Genomic DNA, 18,007 nt, shown 5'->3' on the forward strand with positions numbered 1-18,007 from the left:
GCTGTGGTAAGCAAGCTGACTCGGCAAGTGTCTTTCATCATCCCGCAGCCTAGTCTGTGCTCATTCACATGGTGGTTCTAAGAGCAGCCAAAACATGTAAGTTGCATTGTATGAGTACTTTACAAGGTTCTGATGATTCAATTTTGTTCTTTTCTCAAACACGTCCCATGGCCAAGTCCAGTATGGTAGAGGACTAAGGTCTAGATACAGGCAACTGTGAATAATTAGAATTTATTACTGCCACAGCCTACCACAGAAGGCCTCTGCCCTGATGATTTCTATCCCCCCACACATAAAATCTATTCTCTCCCTCCTGAGGCACCCTAAATTTCATCTAGTCACAACACCAGGTTCAAAGCCTAGGATTTCTTGTTGTATAATCATGTCTGGAAGTGACGTTTTGGGTGCAGCTTCTCTAGTTCCATTTGCACTAAAAAGATAAGTTGCAACATTCAGTGATAAGAATATGATAATTATAGTAGAGAGAATCATTTGAAAGGGGAAGAATGGGGGACACTTAGCAGTCACTTGACCACGTAAATTTTGAAACCCCGCCAGGCATCTGTTGGCACATTCCTTTACTCCAGGGTCCTACTCCTTGATGAAGCTGAGAATCTGCTCCCTGGGAGCATTCGTCCAGTGTATTGTTTTCCACAGCTCTCTGGGAATGGTACCCTAGTCGGTTATTCATCGCAGTTTTTGGCTTGGACCTCTAAGGTGTCATTCTTCCTTGTAAGATACTGCTTGTGTGTGCGACCTAACATCTTCCTCAGCCTTCTTTATTCCTGTAGGGGGTTGGGGCCCCAGAAGCCTTTATTCGTTTTGAGCTGACATGGTCTCTTTCAATCCAAGATGGCAGTCCCTTTCTCAGTACAGTTAACTCCCAACATGTGGAGAGCTTTCTATGAATCTGATTCTGGTCCAGAAACTATATCCACAATTCTTTGTGAAACAGGCTTCTTTTTACTTGAGTGTGTCAGGCTGCTGGGGAAATATCCTTAAGAATTTTAAAAGCCGTTTTTTGTTGAGTGTGTCTACTCTGCATGTCCTTCAACTTTTTAAAGTTCCTAACAAAGAGACTTAACAGTCACATTTTGATTTACTCTTTACCCTGGAGCCATTTATTACTTTGACAATCTTTTGCTGCCTGGGCAGATTGGAGATAAGGCACAGTTTACTTCCCAGCATGTCGGGGGTCCTCTGTATTCCCCCTAAGTACTGCTTACAAACAATTTTTTGAGCTCATCTTTCCTTTCCAGTACCTTATCCTCGACAGCTAAAAGAAGCTAATTGACAAGTTTAATTTTCTGTGAGGCACTGTATATATTCAAGTCCAGTTTATTAGAAGCAACGTATTTAAATAATTTACTAAACATATTTACTAATTATTTCAGAGCTGCCTAACACACTATTTTTCCAGCCTGCCAGAGCAGTTTATCATTTTGTAGTGTCTGCTAACAGTAAAGTCCATTTTTCCACTCATCAGAGTTTCCTTACAGTTTTTCCAGCCTCCACCAGCCACCAATTCCAAAGCCATTGCCTCATATATTTGGTTTTTGTTACAGAAACACCCCACTTCTGGGTATCAACTTCTTTATCAGTTACAGTTGTTGCAAACTAAAGCATGGCAGAACTTAGTGGCTTAAAACAATCATTTGTGTCACTTATGACATACGAGACATGTGTGTTGGGAAATTTGAGCTGAGCTCAGGGCAGAGAGTCCCTGGTCTTGGATGGGCTCACTCATGCTTTTGTGGTCTGACAATTAGAGCAGAGGCCTGACTTCCGATGTTGGCTGGCTATTGAGAGGGTCCAGGAGACAGGGCCACAGGTCTCTCACAATCAAGCTGGCTAGTCTGGGATTGCTCACATGGTGGTGCTGGCCGGGGCCCCAAGATCAGCCAGAGAAGGCTAGCTCCAATGTGCAAGCCCTTTTAAAGTCTCTCTTCTGTCACGCTTACTGTTGTCACTTCATAGAAAGCAAGTCATATGGCCAAGTCCACACCAGAGTGAATGTGCTCACCAGAGTCAACCACGTGCTAGTGGTTTGTCATGGATTATGCTATTATCTCCTTTAAAAACAGAAAAATTAGGAAAAAAAACAAAACCAGAAAAATTAGCATAAGGGAATCTAGAAGTTTTACTGTTTAGATCTAGGGAGCGTGGCCTGCTCTGTATAATGCAAAAGCTTTGCAATGTAGTATATCGCTAAGGATGAAGGGATCTCTTTTCAAATATTGCTGGTTGGAGGGTGGGGTTTATAGTACAGTGTAGACTTTAGGGTCTATTGGTCATGTGTCTAGTTTCCTAATTGCATAAATATAATTGTTTGGGGCAGTTTCATAGTTTCCATCTTTGTAATGATTACAGCTCAAACTGAAGTCTTTTGCCCTTGTCTCTGCAAGTAGAACAGCCTAGTATAATAATTGGCTCTCGGGAAAAAAGAACATAGTTTGATTCCCTTTACATATTTCTCATCTGTTCTTTATTGACCCCAAAACTCAAAAGAAGGAAAAAAACAAGATTTTCCTAGAATAAAAGATTTGCTTGTCATAGTTACAACCAATTATAAGAATTCACAGGCAAGTTAGCAAAGAAATGACAATAGTTAGACTTGAGGACAAGAGTCAGAAAGTAAAATTATTAAAGGTGATTTTCTTCAAAATCTTAGGTCAAAGTGAAGACTATAAGATAGAAGAATGAGGAGGACCAGGAATATGTCAGTGGCTTCCCTCTAAATGTATAGAAAATAATAATGTTAAAACTCACACACACACACACACACACACATATGCACACAAACATGCACAATTGGGATTGAGAGATGATGGGTGAAGGTGAAAGAAGTTTCTGCAAAGACATAAAATTGATAATCAAACTTTATTTTTATATTTAAATTCATTATTTTGGAAGTAGTACTTTCCTCTGATATCAAAAGGATTTTTAAAAATTAACATATAATGTATTATTTGTTTCAGGGGTACAGGTCTGTGATTCATAAGTCCTACAGAATTCACAACACTCACCATAGCACATACCCTCCCCAGGGTCTGTCACCCAGCCACCCATCCCTCCCACACCCCTCCCCTCCAGCAACCCTGTTTGTTTCCTGATTAAGAGTCTCCTATGGTTTGTCTCCCTCTCTGGTTTTGTCTTCTTTCATTTTTTTCCTCCCTTCCCCTATGAACCTCTCTCTGTCTTGTTTCTCAAATTCCTCATATCAGTGAGATCATATGATAACTGTCTTTCTCTGACTGACTTATTTCACTTAGCATAATACCTTCTAGTTCCATCCACATCGTTGCAAATGGCAGGATACTGGGGTTCTTTGATGGCTGCATGATATTCCATTGTATATATATACTACATCTTCTTTATCCATTCATCTGTTGATGGACATCTAGGCTCTTTCCATAGTTTGGCTATTGTGGACATTGCTGCTATAAACATTCGGGTGCACGTGCCCCTTCAGATCACTACATTTGTATCTTTAGGGTAAATACCCAGTAGTGTGATTGCTAGGTTGTAGGGTAGCTCTATATTCAACTTTTTTTTTTTTTTAATTTTTTTATTTTTTTTTCAGCATAACTGTATTCATTATTTTTGCACCACACCCAGTGCTCCATGCAATCCGTGCCCTCTACAATACCCACCACCTGGTGCCCCCAACCTCCCACCCCCCACCCCTTCAAAATTCTCAGATCGTTTTTCAGAGTCCATAGTCTCTCATGGTTCACCTCCCCTTCCAATTTCCCTCAACTCCCTTCTCCTCTCCATCTCCCCTTGTCCTCCATGCTATTTGTTATGCTCCACAAATAAGTGAAACCATATGATAATTGACTCTCTCTGCTTGACTTATTTCACTCAGCATAATCTCTTCCAGTCCCGTCCATGTTGCTACAAAACTTGGGGATTCATCCTTTCTTTCTTTTTTTTTTTTTTTTTTTTACAGCTTTATAAACATATATTTTTATCCCCTGGGGTACAGGTCTGCGAATCGCCAGGTTTACACACTTCACAACACTCACCATAGCACATACCCTCCCCGATATCCATAACCCCACCCCCTCTCCCAACCCCCTCCCCCCATCAACCCTCAGTTTGTTTTGTGAGATTAAGAGTCACTTATGGTTTGTCTCTCTCCCAATCCCATCTTGTTTCATTTATGCTTCTCCTACCCCCTCGATCCCCCATGTTGCATCTCCTCTCCCTCATATCAGGGAGATCATATGATAGTTGTCTTTCTCCGATTGACTTATTTCGCTAAGCATGATACCCTCTAGTTCCATCCACGTCGTCGCAAATGGCAAGATTTCATTTCTTTTGATGGCTGCATAGTATTCCATTGTGTATATATACCACATCTTCTTTATCCATTCGTCTGTAGATGGACATCTAGGTTCTTTCCATAGTTTGGCTATTGTAGACATTGCTGCTATAAACATTCGGGTGCATGTGCCCCTTCGGATCACTATGTTTGTATCTTTAGGGTAAATACCCAGCAGTGCAATTGCAGGGTCATAGGGTAGTTCTATTTTCAACATTTTGAGGAACCTCCATGCTGTTTTCCAGAGTGGTTGCACCAGCTTGCATTCCCACCAACAGTGTAGGAGGGTTCCCCTTTCTCCGCATCCTTGCCAGCATCTGTCATTTCCTGACTTGTTAATTTTAGCCATTCTGACTGGTGTGAGGTGATATCTCATGGTGGTTTTGATTTGTATTTCCCTGATGCCGAGTGATATGGAGCACTTTTTCATGTGTCTGTTGGCCATCTGGATGTCTTCTTTGCAGAAATGTCTGTTCATGTCCTCTGCCCATTTCTTGATTGGATTATTTGTTCTTTGGGTGTTATATTCAACTTTTTGAGGAACCTCCTTACTGTCTTCCAGAGTGGCTGCACCAGCTTGCATTCCTACCAACAGTGTAGGAGGGTTCCCCTTTCTCCACATCCTTGCCAGCATCTGTCATTTCTTGATTTGTTAATTTTATCCATTCTGACTGGTGTGAGGTGGTATGTCATTGTGGTTTTGATTTGTATTTCCCTGATGCTGAGTGATGTTGAGCTCTTTTTCATGTGTCTGTTGGCCATCTGGACGTCTTCTTTGCAGAAATGTCTGTTCATGTCTTTCTGCCCATTTCTTGATTGGATTATTTGTTCTTTGGGTGTTGAGTTTGATAAGTTCTTTATGGATTTTGGATACTAGCCTTTTATCTGATATGCCATTTGCAAATATCTTCTCCCATTCTGTCAGTTGTCTTTTGGTTTTGTTAACTCTTTCCTTTGCTGTGCAAAAGCTTTTGATCTTGATGAAGTCCCAATAGTTCATTTTTGCCCTTGCTTCCCTTGCCTTTGGTGATGTTCCTAGGAAGAAGTTGCTGTGGCTGAGGTCGAGGAGGTTGCTGCCTGTGTTCTTCTCAAAGATTTTGATGGATTCCTTTCTCACATTGAGGTCCTTCATCCATTTTGAGTCTATTTTTGTGTGTGGCATAAGGAAATGGTCCAGTTTCATTTTTCTGCATGTGGTTGTCCAATTTTCCCAACACCATCTTTTATCCATTGGACATTCTTTCCTGCTTTGTCGAAGATTAGTTGACCATAGAGTTGTGGGTCCAGTCCTGGGCTCTCTGTTCTGTTCCATTGATCTTTGTGTCTGTTTTTGTGCTTGTACCATACTGTCTTGATGATGACAGCTTTGTAATAGAGGTTGAAGTCTGGAATTGTGATGCCGCCAGCTTTGCTTTTCTTTTTCAACATTCCTCTGGTTATTTGGGGTCTTTTCTGGTTCCATATAAGTTTTAGGATTATTTGTTCCATTTCTTTGAAAAAAAATTGATGGCATTTTGATAGGAATTGGATTAAATGTTTAGATTACTTTAGGTAGCACAGACATTTTTTCAATATTTATTCTTCCAATCTATGAGCATGGAACATTTTTCCATTTCTTTGTGTCTTCCTCAATTTCTTTCATGGGTACTTTATAGTTTTATGAGTACAGATTCTTTGCCTCTTTGATTAGACTTATTCTTGGATATCTTATGGTTTTGGGTGCGATTGTAAATGGAATTGACTCCTTAATTTCTCTCTCTTCTGTCTTGCTGTTGGTGTATAGAAATGCAACTGATTTCTGTGCATTGATTTTATATCCTGACACTTTACTGAATTCTTGTATGAGTTTTAGCAGTTTTGGAGTGGAGTCTTGGGTTTTCCACATAAAGTATCATACCATCTGCAGAGAGTGAGAGTTTGAGGTCTTCTTTGCTTATTCGGATGCCTAGCTACCAAGTACTTTTTAAAAATTTTGGTCAAGCAGATATTTTTATCATTTTATTTTTGTAGTGTAAAAAAGGGGATTATCATAGGGGATTAATACATCTGTAGACAAATATAAGGTTGCAATATTATTATAGGTAATTAATCTGAAAAGGCAAGAGTAGAGACTAATCCCACTGAAGAGCAAAGATACTGCAACAAATGCTCTGCATTTTTCATCAAGCAGTGGGATGGTAATAAGTTAAGTATATGAAGTAAACTGCATGCATCAACCATTTTCCCCTGCATAATCATTAACTGCTTTGCATTTATATACAATCATGCAGTGTTTGGAATGCACACACACAAAAAATCTTGGCACCAAGTATAATAGAAAAGAGATATGAAAACAAGGGAATCAGGTGAGGCATAAGATTAGAAAATGTTTATGTAAAATTTTTAAAGCAACTGATAAATTATGCTACTCATATTTCTAGTTTTTCTTTCTCCATATCTGGCTAATTTTATTAATATACTACAGCTTCCGATTATTCTCAGTTTTATCTAGTGAATTTAAAAAAGAACAACCCTGCAATAAAATATCTATCATGTCTTGCTGAATAAAATGTGTATTTTGTGCAATGTGAGATTGAAGGGTTCCTAAGCTTCTTGGAGTTTTAAATCAGACAACCCCCCACTTCCTGCAGACACAGTTGCTTATTTGTCAGCTTGAGTTTGATTTATCTCAAGCAGCAGCTAAAACTGTATTAAAATCTTCTGTTAAGCATGTAAAACTGTACATATAGAGAGTCAGTAAGTTAAACATCTCTAATAAAAGACAGCTGCGTTCTCATTGGAGGCAAAAATAGGATAGAAAGAGATTTGTTTCTGTGAAGGATGATATGAAAAGTATGAGAACCTAGATGCCTTCTCTTTATAAAATGGCGCTGATATATAAGGCAATAAAAATGTTTTTAATGATTTTTTTAAAGTGCACATAAAGTAACCAGTGAATCTGTGTATTCAGCTATTGATCAGTTTAGTGATGGGCTGAAAAATCAGTGAATTAACGAGTGCCCTCTGCTTTATTCATTATTTCACCATGGTATATTTTTTCCTTTTTGTTTGTATCTTTGTGAGAGTAACCCAGAGTATAAAGTTATATAATGTTGATGGTTTAATATTAATTGTTTCCATACAATTTCCGAGGTTATTTTCAGCCTCTTGACATTTTAAGCTTACTCATTTATGAGTACATTTTTAATTTTAGTAATTTTATTAGCTAATTTAAATGAGTATGGAATTTTGGCCTTAAAAATATGCAAAAAAAAATTGCAACCAAAGAGAATGGACCATACATACTATAGTCAATATAAAATGTCTAATTAGATATCTTATAAATTTTTCTTCATATGTATACCATAATATACATGAAAAGAAACAACAGTAATAATTGATGACTTCCTGTTAAGAAACTTCAGTTAAGATTAGGATGGCATAGTTTGGTTACAGCTTAGTCTTTGGAATTCTGGTTTAGTTTGCCTGATTATGGTGGTATACTGAAATTCTAAAATTCATTCATTCATTCATCTAGAACATTTATTTAGTGCTGGCACATGGAGATTGTTCAATTAACAGTCATTACAATGTTTTTAATGTTTTTTTTAGAGAGTGGAGCAGGGAGGGGTGGGGTGGAGTAGGAAGGGGCAGAAGGAGAGGAAGACAGAAAGAATCTCAAGCAGACTCTGCACTGAGTGCAGAGCCTGATGCTGGGCTGGATCTCATGACCTGAGCCAAAATCAAGTGTTGGACATTTACCCAAATGAGCTACCCAGGTGCCCCTGTTTTAAATGTTTCATATATATCTACACATGTCCACATATACATACTGCTAACATGGACTCCTCATAGACTGAGATTTAAATTTTGGTTTTATAATATATGCAGTATGATTTCATGTTTATGTCATGCATTTATTTATTTTTATTTTTATTTATTTGACAGAGAGAGATACAACGAGAGAGGAAACATTAGCAGGGGGAGTGGAAGAGGGAGAAGCAGACTTCCCACTGAGCAGGGAGCCCGATACAGGCCTCAGTCCCAGGACCTTGGGATCATGACCTGAGCCAAAGACAGACGCTTAACTGAGCCACTCAGATGGCCCTCTGTCATGCATTTAATAAATACCTGAGGGTGTTCTGTGAGCTGGGTACTGTACCAGGCTCCAGAAATACATCCATGGATAAAAGGGGTAGATTCTGAGCCTCCAAGAAGCTTATATTTTTGTGGGAAAGATAGAAAGGAAGTAAACAACATAATTAGATATTTTGTAGTGTCAATGAAGGAAAAGTGCCCACTCATCCTTCTTGGCAGTTAAGTGTGTATGCTTGTGCCGCTATGTGTTTGTGTCTCAGTATATGTGTATATGTTTATGTGTGTGTGTGTGTGTGTTTAGGTGTGTGACACTTAGACTGAGTAGTCAGGGGAATCCTCCTTGGAGGGCAAGATACAGGTGTGAAGAATGAGAAGAAATCAAACCTGTAAAAAAGGCATGGAATGTTATTCCAGAAACCGCCTTCAGAGTTTAATATGACTTTTACTATGATTTTAAATTTGAAAATAACAAGTAGCTCATCTAGTCCACCCAAGTCCCCCAAATCTCAGGCTACTTGCCCGAAGTTGCAGGAGTCAAGCCCAGAACACAGGGATGACTGCCACTCCTTAAAACAGAGTCAATTAAATGTGTGGAGACATAAAAGCAGAAAATGATCATGTAGGATATTAAGGGAATGGAGTGGGAAGCTTAAAAAAACAGGTCTCTTGCATCTTCACATTTTCCATTTCATCTAAACTCAGTGAAGAGTTTAAAATCGAATATAGGTAAGTTGGCTAAAAAACTATAATTCTGAGTCATCAGCAGCATATCTGAAAGGAGCAACACAGCCCAGCTTGGCAGCTCTTATTTTTCAGATTAGAAATTAACTGCTATGTTGGCAGGATGAAATGGTATGTTTTATTATTGAAAAGGCAGCTCTAGTAGCTTCTTTGGGCCACAAGGGCCCATTTATTTAATTACTTCTTCCAGGACACTAAGTGGAGCCCTAGTGACCAGGCCAAATTATTACACCTTAAAAGGTGAGCAACACATTCACTTTGATGGATGGTGTGTTTTCTTTCCTTTATTTATTTTTTTGCTAAATATAAAAAGGATTAGAGGAATCCATTTTGTTTCACCACTTCCGAGGACAGTTTTTAGAGCCAGAAGCATTTTTTATTCACTTTTATTTTTAATTTTTTAATGTTTATTATTTTTATGATTTATTCATTTATTTTAGAGAGAGATTGAGAAGGCGAGAGACAGAGGGAGAGAGGGAATCTGAAGCAGATTCCTTGCTGAGCACGGAGCCCAACACTGGGCTCAATCCCATAACGCTGAGACCACGACCTGAGCCGAACTCAAGAGCCCCATGTGCTCCTATTATTATTTTTAAGTAAGCTTATCACTCAACATGAGGCTTGAACTTATAACCCTGAGATCAAGAGTCATGTGCTCTACAGACGGAGCCAGTCAGATGCCCCCCCTTTTTAAATTTACTTTTAATAAAATAATATAATAGATATAGAAATCAAAGGTAAGATAAATCTTCTAAACAAGGAACACAAGACTTGTTTTAGATTACTTTAAAAATTTTTCAAAATAGATTTTATTTTATAGAGCAGTTTAAGGTTCACAGCACAATTGAGGGGAAAGTACAGAGATTTTTCCATGGACTCTGCCCCTTCCTCCAGTCCCCACCTACCAACCAACATCTCCTGCCAGAGTCATGCATTTGTTACTGTTGATGAACCTACATTGACACGATTGTCACTCTAGGTCCAGAGTTTACCTTAGGTTCTCCCATGGTACTGTGTAGGGTATAGGTTTTGGCAAATGTGTAATTGCCTGTACCCACCGTTAGAATATACCTAATAGTTTCACTGCCCTAAAAGTCCTCTGTGCTCTGCCTATTCATCCCTCCCTCTCCCATAACTTCTGGCCTCTACTGACCTTTTTATTGCCTCCATGATTTTGCCTTTCCTACAATGACATATCGTTAGAATCATATAGTATGCAGCCTTTTCAGATTTGCTTCTTTCCCTTAGCACTATACACTTATGGTAACTCCATGTCTTTTCATGGCTGGATAGGTCATTTCTTTTTAGCACCTAATTGTATTCCATTGTCTGGGTGTAAAGTTCCTTTTTTAGAGTTCAGAACTTTTTAAATTTATTTTTATTTTTTAAAGATTTTATTCATTTATTTGACAGAGAGAGAGAGACAATGAAAGAGAGAACACAAGCAGGGGGAGTGGAAGAGGGAGAAGCAGGCTTTCTGCTGAGCAGCGAGCCCAATGCGGGGCCCTATCCCAGGATCCTGGAATCATGGCTTGAGCTGAAGGCAGACGCTTAACGACTGAGCCAGCCAGGTGCCCCTCGAAGCTTTTTTTAAAAAAGATTTTTACTTATTTATTTCTTTTTAGAAAGAGAGAACACACAAGTGAAGGGGGCTGGGGAGGGGGAAGAGCAGAGGGGAGGAAGAGGGAGAGAGAATCTGAAGCAGACCCCATGCCTAGCACTGAGCCCCACAGGGTCTGTGTCCCAAGACTGGGAGATCATGACCTGAGCTGCAACCAAGAATTGAACACTTAACTGACAGCCACCCAGGTGCCCCTAGAGCTCAAAACTTAATAGAGATTTTAAATGAAAAGATTTAAAACCAGAGAAGGAAAAATAAGTTAAAATATTATTTTAAGTTATTTTTTACAATAAGGCATGAAAGAATAGTCATATTCTTATAATTAAGTATGGAAGGATACATAAATGTAAGTATTGTTTTGTGGGATGTTTTTCCTTTGTTTTTTTTTTTTTTAATTTTTTTAAAAAGATTTTATTTATTTGCCAGAGAGAGAGTGCGCGAGCAAGCAAGCGAGTACACACAAGCAGTCAGAGAGGCAGGCAGAGGCAGCAAGAGAAGCAGGTTCCCTGCCAAGCAAGGAGCCCAATGCGGGACTCGATCCCATGACTTCGGGATCATGACCTGAGCCGAAGGCAGTGGCTTAACCCACTGAGCCACCCAGGCATCCCTGTTTTTCCTTTGTTAACAAAGTTAAGGAAATGCTAAAATCTCAATAGAGTCAACGAGGAAATAACAAGTAAAAGTTAAGACATCTAATAATCTAAATATAGGTCATGGGTAAATATCATAGTAGAAAAAAATCTCTATCTTGAGGATATTTTATTATAGCAGCAGACAGCTCTTCAAGCAGATTTTTTTTCCAGATTTTTTATGGGTATGGTTGATATTTAAGCTTTGCTAGCCTAGCATCAAGCAACTTTTACTGATAGATTATGAATTTAATCCTTTAATTTTTGATTCTTTTTTTTTAAGATTTTATTTATTTATTTGACAGACAGAGATCACAAGTAGGCAGAGAGGCAGGCAGAGAGAGGGGGGAAGCAGGCGCCCCGCTGAGCGAGAACCCGATATGGGCCGATCCCAGGACCCTGGGATCATGACCTGAGCCGAAGGCAGAGGCTTTAACCCACTGAGCCACCCAGGCGCCCCTAATTTTTGATTCTTAATTGAACATGCTATAAACCAGTGACAATTCTAATCCTTTAAAGTTAATGTTCATTGGTACTCACTTTGTTTTGAGTTTTTAAAAAAAGGTCTTTCATAGCCTCTTTCTTAAGAGATATGAAGGCTTTTCAGACCTTGCTTATTTTGAGAACTTTCCTATAGGGTAAATTGGAGATATTTATCACAATTCCTACTGGGTCAGTGGAAATACATATACACAGACTGTACGCCAAACTCTTTGAGGTTAATTTATAAATCAGTACAGATATGTGAGAACAGAAATTCTGTATTTTAGCTCTTGGGATATTGTGTTTTGCCTTATAAACTTTCCCTTGTTGATTTTAGTTATGTAGCAAATTGGTATGATAGTACGTTATTAAATCATAATGCATAACAACTTAGGTAACATTATATATTCTATTTCATTTTCTTTCTTTTAGTGCCACTCCCCAATGGTAGAATGGAGGTGTTTTGGTATAGGGCTTATGATTAAGAGACCTGGTTTTGGAGATATAAACACAGGCTGAAATCATGACTTGGCAATTTACTGAGTGTGATCTTGGGAAGATAACTTAAATCTCTCTGATCCGTTAAAGAAAAGAGAGAGAGAGAGAGAGAAAGAAAGATAGAAAGATAGAAAGAGCGAGCTCTACATCTACATCATATGATACCTACATAATAAGAGTTTTTTGTGGCGATAAGACCAAATACTGAGGTAGAAAGTTGTTCTTCTTATTTTATAGATCATAGATTCCTCCAACAGTAGGATTTTAAACTTTAAAGTGTTTAAATATGTATTTTCTGGTTATTTTTAGTCTTAATTTAATAAACTGTCTTCTCTAGCTTTTTCACTTAAGTATAGTTTTGAGGTTTCATCTTTTTGGAAAAAAACCCACTTTTTTGTGCTTTTAATATTATATTCAAGGAAACTAAGTTTTTGTATTGGAAAAAGTGTCTTTGTTTTCTCATTATCTTGGAATAATTAACATTTTAACTTGAGTACTTGTAGAAGCATCCACATTTTATTTTTTTTAATTTTTTTAAAAGATTTTATTTATTTATTTGACAGAGAGAGATCACAAGTAGACGGAGAGAAAGGCAGAGAGAGAGAGAGAGAGGGAAGCAGGCTTCTTGCTGAGCAGAGAGCCCGATGCGGGACTCGATCCCAGGACCCTGAGATCATGACCTGAGCCGAAGGCAGCGGCTTAACCCACTGAGCCACCCAGGCGCCCCAGCATCCACATTTTAGAACATATATATTATAACTTGTGTAACTTGCCGCTTGATTGGCTCCAGGTAAAAATCAAAATTATGATTCAAGTAAAATGGGCCACAACTTTTATTAATTACTTAAAATATTGGAGTCAAACAGAAAGCTCTGGTCTAAGTGACAAAAATTGCTATGTTAATTTTGACACCATATTGAGACTCTTTTTTTATGTTGGAAATAAAGTACACCTCTGTACCACAAAACATATTGATGTTCTACTTATAATAATATATGGACCTAGAGGCAGGACTTATTCATACCTTCCACTATCACTGACTACAAACTCAGTGAATATTTCTCAAGTTGGTTTCATATCACTCCTTTGTAAATGAATGACCTTAGGATACTAGTCTATCATGCATTGTTCAATGGGTCTAGGAAGACACTTCATTGATGTGTTTCTTTAAAATACATCTTTCTTGTTTTGTGACATAAATTCAGATTTCATTGGTTGGGGAAGAGGAGGACTATGTTGCGGTGAGACCTTTTTAGGAACACGGCAATTGAAACTGTGATCTAAAAATTGAGAAGAAAGTAATTAGTCCAAGAATGAGGAAAAGAGCATTTCAGGCAGAGAGAATAGCATGTGTTAAGGCCCTGAGGCAGAAAAAGATTGGCATATTCAACGATGAGAGCCAGAAATACTGGCCTCTTTGGCCAGGCCAAGTTATAAGCTATTGGTTCATGGTAGGCTATTTGCCTGTCCCCTGAAAAGCCATGTTTTGACTTATATGTGGACCTGATTGGCAGAGGAAGATTTGTGTGCTTAGAAGACAGTTGATATATGCTCTGTTCCATTGCATTTGACTCATGGATTTCTGCTTTTAAGGGATTTTCTTTTTTTTTTTTTAAGATTTTATTTATTTATTTGACAGAGATCACAAGTAGGCAGAGAGAGGAGGAAGCAGACTCCCTGCTGAGCAGAGAGCCCGATGCAGGGCTCGATCCCAAGACCCTGGGATCATGACCCAAGTCAAAGGCAGAGGCTTTAACCCACTGAGCCACCCAGGCGCCCCTGCTCTTAAGGGATTTTTTATTGGAATCTGACTTGCATATGTGCTGATCACATTATAACAGAATGATTTCATTATCCTAGTAAAAACTTCCTGGGTTTCACCAGTGATGCATTTTCTCTTCAGTGGCATGGGAATTTGAGGCACAGAATGAAAAGTTAGAGTACTATGAAGAGGACATTGATCCAACTCTAGGCTTCCTTCCGTTTGCATAAAGAATGATAGAAAAAAAAAATCCCACTTTGGAATAGCAGTTGAGATTGAGAGGAAACTTGTGTTCAGTTCTTTGTTGTCTTCTAAATATTGCCAACCAACCAGCCACAGCCTTAAACAGAGGCACAGGTGATCTAGGTTTTGAGCGTATCTGGGAAATCAAACAATGAACAATGGAAGTCACATGCCCCCAGGAGGAAGTTAGGGCTCTATTATAGGGCATTCATCTCTTTCACAATAAGGAAATGTAACTCCCAGCCCAAACCCAAATACTGTCACAGAAGTTAGTCATACATCAGAAACTGTGAATCCCAGAAAAAAGCTCAAAGATGGCAAAACCCAAATCCCCTCATTTTATAGATACAGAGTCCCAGAAAGGTAAGTGACTCTATCTATGGATAGACATGGAATGACTTGCTTAACGTCACAGATAGTCAGAGATGAACTAGGTCTAGAATCAAGTGCCCTAATTTCTTTCTTTCTTCTTTCTTCTTCTTCTTCTTTTTTTAAAAGATTTTATTTATTTGAGAGAGAGAGAGAGCACGAGCATACAAGTGGGGTGGAGAGAGGCAGAGGGAAAAGCAGGTTGCCAGCTAAGCAGGGAGTCCGGACACGCGGCTTGATCCCATCATCTTGAGATTGTGACCCGAGCGGAAGGCAGACACTTAACCGAATGAGCCACCCAGGTGCCCTTCAAGTACCCTAATTTCTAATCCAGTGTCTTTCCCACTAGGCCTTTACTGACCGCCCCCATAACCAAATTCTTATATCAACATTAAAAAAGAAAAAATTATTTAATACAGAACAAAGTGATTCATAAGATTATATCTAATCTCAGCTACCTTATTAAACAGTTATGATTTTGAATACCTGCGATGCAGTTTGTAGCCTTGATGACAGTGTCCAAATTTGAAAATACTTGGCCGTATCACACTGATTGCTGTTCTCATAAAATAGAGGATTGCATTTGTTCTGTGACTGCATCTGTACCTTTCTTATGCACCGTGCCCGGCCCTTCACTCCTCTTCATGCTCCCTCTTATGCCTCTGGTCTCATTGATTTTCTCCTTTCAGTAGGAAAGGAATTCTGTCATTGCTTATCCTGTGATGAATTTTGGATTCGTAATTCAGCCTTTTACTGATTTTAGAGATGCTATGAACTCTTGAAATAAAACCCGCGTCTGAAAACTCCACATAATTGGGGCACCTGGGTGGCTCAGTGGGTTAAGCCTCTGCCTTCGGCTTGGGTCATGATCTCAGGGTCCTGGGATTGAACCCCGCTTCGCGCTCTTTGCTCAGCAGGGAGCCTGCTTCTCTCTCTTTGCCTGCCTCTCTGCCTACTTGTGATCTTTCTCTGTCAAATAAATAAATAAAATCTTAAAAACAAAAACAAAAACAAAAAAACTCCACATAATCTAATTTCAAGAGAATTGGCTGTGCAGAAGGTTCTTAGCCTTATGGGTCCCCATGTGTAAAGAAAAGGGCTTCATCATATTTTTCATCTGGCTGTTGTTTTTAAGATTTAGGAAATGGACCAGCCATCAGATATGTTTAGCAAACAAATACATTTAAGGTCAAGGAATGAAATTGAAACTAGATGATTTTGTTACATTTAGCAATCCATCTTTAGTCAGATTTCGTCCTATTATGTATACATTACATGTGCAGTTTTAATGAAGGGAAGACATCACTCACTTCCCAGTGGGACTCAGCGGGAAGATCTGCCCATTTGTTCCCATGTACCTGGAGGTTGTATATCAGGTATATGCACTAGGCAATTGAGGGGGTTTGCTTCAAAGTGACTTTGACTCTGAATTTCTTCCTTCTGCTGCTTCTGTCCCAGGCAGGGGTTATGTGGAAGGAGTAAAACAAACACACCAGTAAACATGCTCGTGAATATGATATTAATTAATATTTTCTAACTTAGCTTGGCAAATCCTGACTTCATATAAATGCAGATCTCTACACATCTCAGTGTCTTCAGCATATTTTATGCAAATAGTTGTTAAGAATAAAAATTCTAATTTCAAATGAAGAAAATTCATGACATGCATCTTGGCTTGTGGTTTAATCACTGTATACCCAGGAAGGTATCGACAGTTGTCCCGTGGAAGCTATTAAAGTTGCTGTCCAAGGTTAAATGAAATTGCAGTTTATCAGAGCAGCATTGAGAAAATAAGGGAATCTGTTCATGGCTCTTGATTAATGCCAAGCGTGATCAACACAAGGGGGTTCATTAAGCTATACATCATGTGGGTAATTTCACATGTCATTGTGCTTGCTGTCTGCTTTGAGTGTGTACGGCACTGAGTTTCAAAGTTGTATCTCTGATACCACTGAGTTCTACACAGAATCATTCCTCTTCTTTTGCTGTACATTTTTTATTATGCATACTTATTTTTTTTAGATGTGCTAAGCACTTTGTTTACATTACTTAATATGTTTAGGGACAAAAGTGTATCTTGGCTTTTTGATGGGTTCTCCTCACACTATATATAATAAAAACCAATTAGGAAACTTTTTTCTTTTGATTCTTTCTTTTCCCTCAATTATATATGTGCCTTAAAGTCTGATGTGACATGGAAAAATCTTTTGAAATCATTAGTTCAATCCATGCTATTTTAAAATGTTCTTATTTATGTAAAATATCACGTTTCAGAGGTTTATTTTTTGATGATCTTAATTTTGTCTACATGTGAGGAAGACTTTATCTAAAGCTACAGGTACTGTGATTTTGGCTTCTCGTTTTACTTAATTTTTTTCTTTACAAAATTAAAGTTGCCAGTGTTATTAATATTGAATGGAATTTGACAGCTTATTAAAGAAAAAATTTTGTGAAAGAATGAAAAATTATGATTTATCATTCCACATTATTTATTTGTTATCTAATACATGGAATTCAATATAATCATGCTTTATCACTCTCACTTAAAAGTAGTCTCTCCCAGTCACTGAAGATTTATGAGATGGAATGAACTAGAGGCCAAAATCTCAGCCTTAACATCAGTGGTTGATGTGAGGAAGGATATAGCATGGGAAATATGATCACATTGAATGGAATCTTAATATTAAACTTCTTGAGCAGGAATTTAGAGAGTAGGTTCCATGTAGTGTGTCTTTTAGAATCCTGTGAGTGCATATGCCAATTGGTAAAATGGGCAGAGTCCTAAAACTTCCTAAAATATCCCACTATGACAATTGTAAACTGATGACCATGGCTTAAACTTGGTTAATGTTCTATTAAATTGGAATCTTTCAGGGTTTGTTTAAAAATGGACTCCCATATGATATTGTAATGCTTTTTGACAGTCAAGACCTAAATACACATATGAAAAAGGTTTTGCACTGATGTGCAAAATATTGAGCTTTGTTTGTTGGGGGTGATAAACTTGTTGGCATCTCCCATTCTTGGGAGGAGATTAGAATAATATTTAAGGACTAGAAAAATCAAGTGCTGTCTTTTAAAGGCGTAACTGAATAATGGAATCTTATTTTCATGTCCATGTTTTCTTTTCTTTCTTTTTTTTTTTTTTTGATGGGTTCTGAATGCAATATCTACAATATCCTCAAAGTGAACTATTTGATTATTTAAATTGGGTGTTTGAAAATGTATTTTAATTAGGCCCAAGATCAAATTAGAAT

This window comes from Lutra lutra, chromosome 11 (genome assembly GCF_902655055.1).
Source record: "Lutra lutra chromosome 11, mLutLut1.2, whole genome shotgun sequence".
In the NCBI taxonomy this organism is placed as follows: Eukaryota; Metazoa; Chordata; class Mammalia; order Carnivora; family Mustelidae; genus Lutra; species Lutra lutra.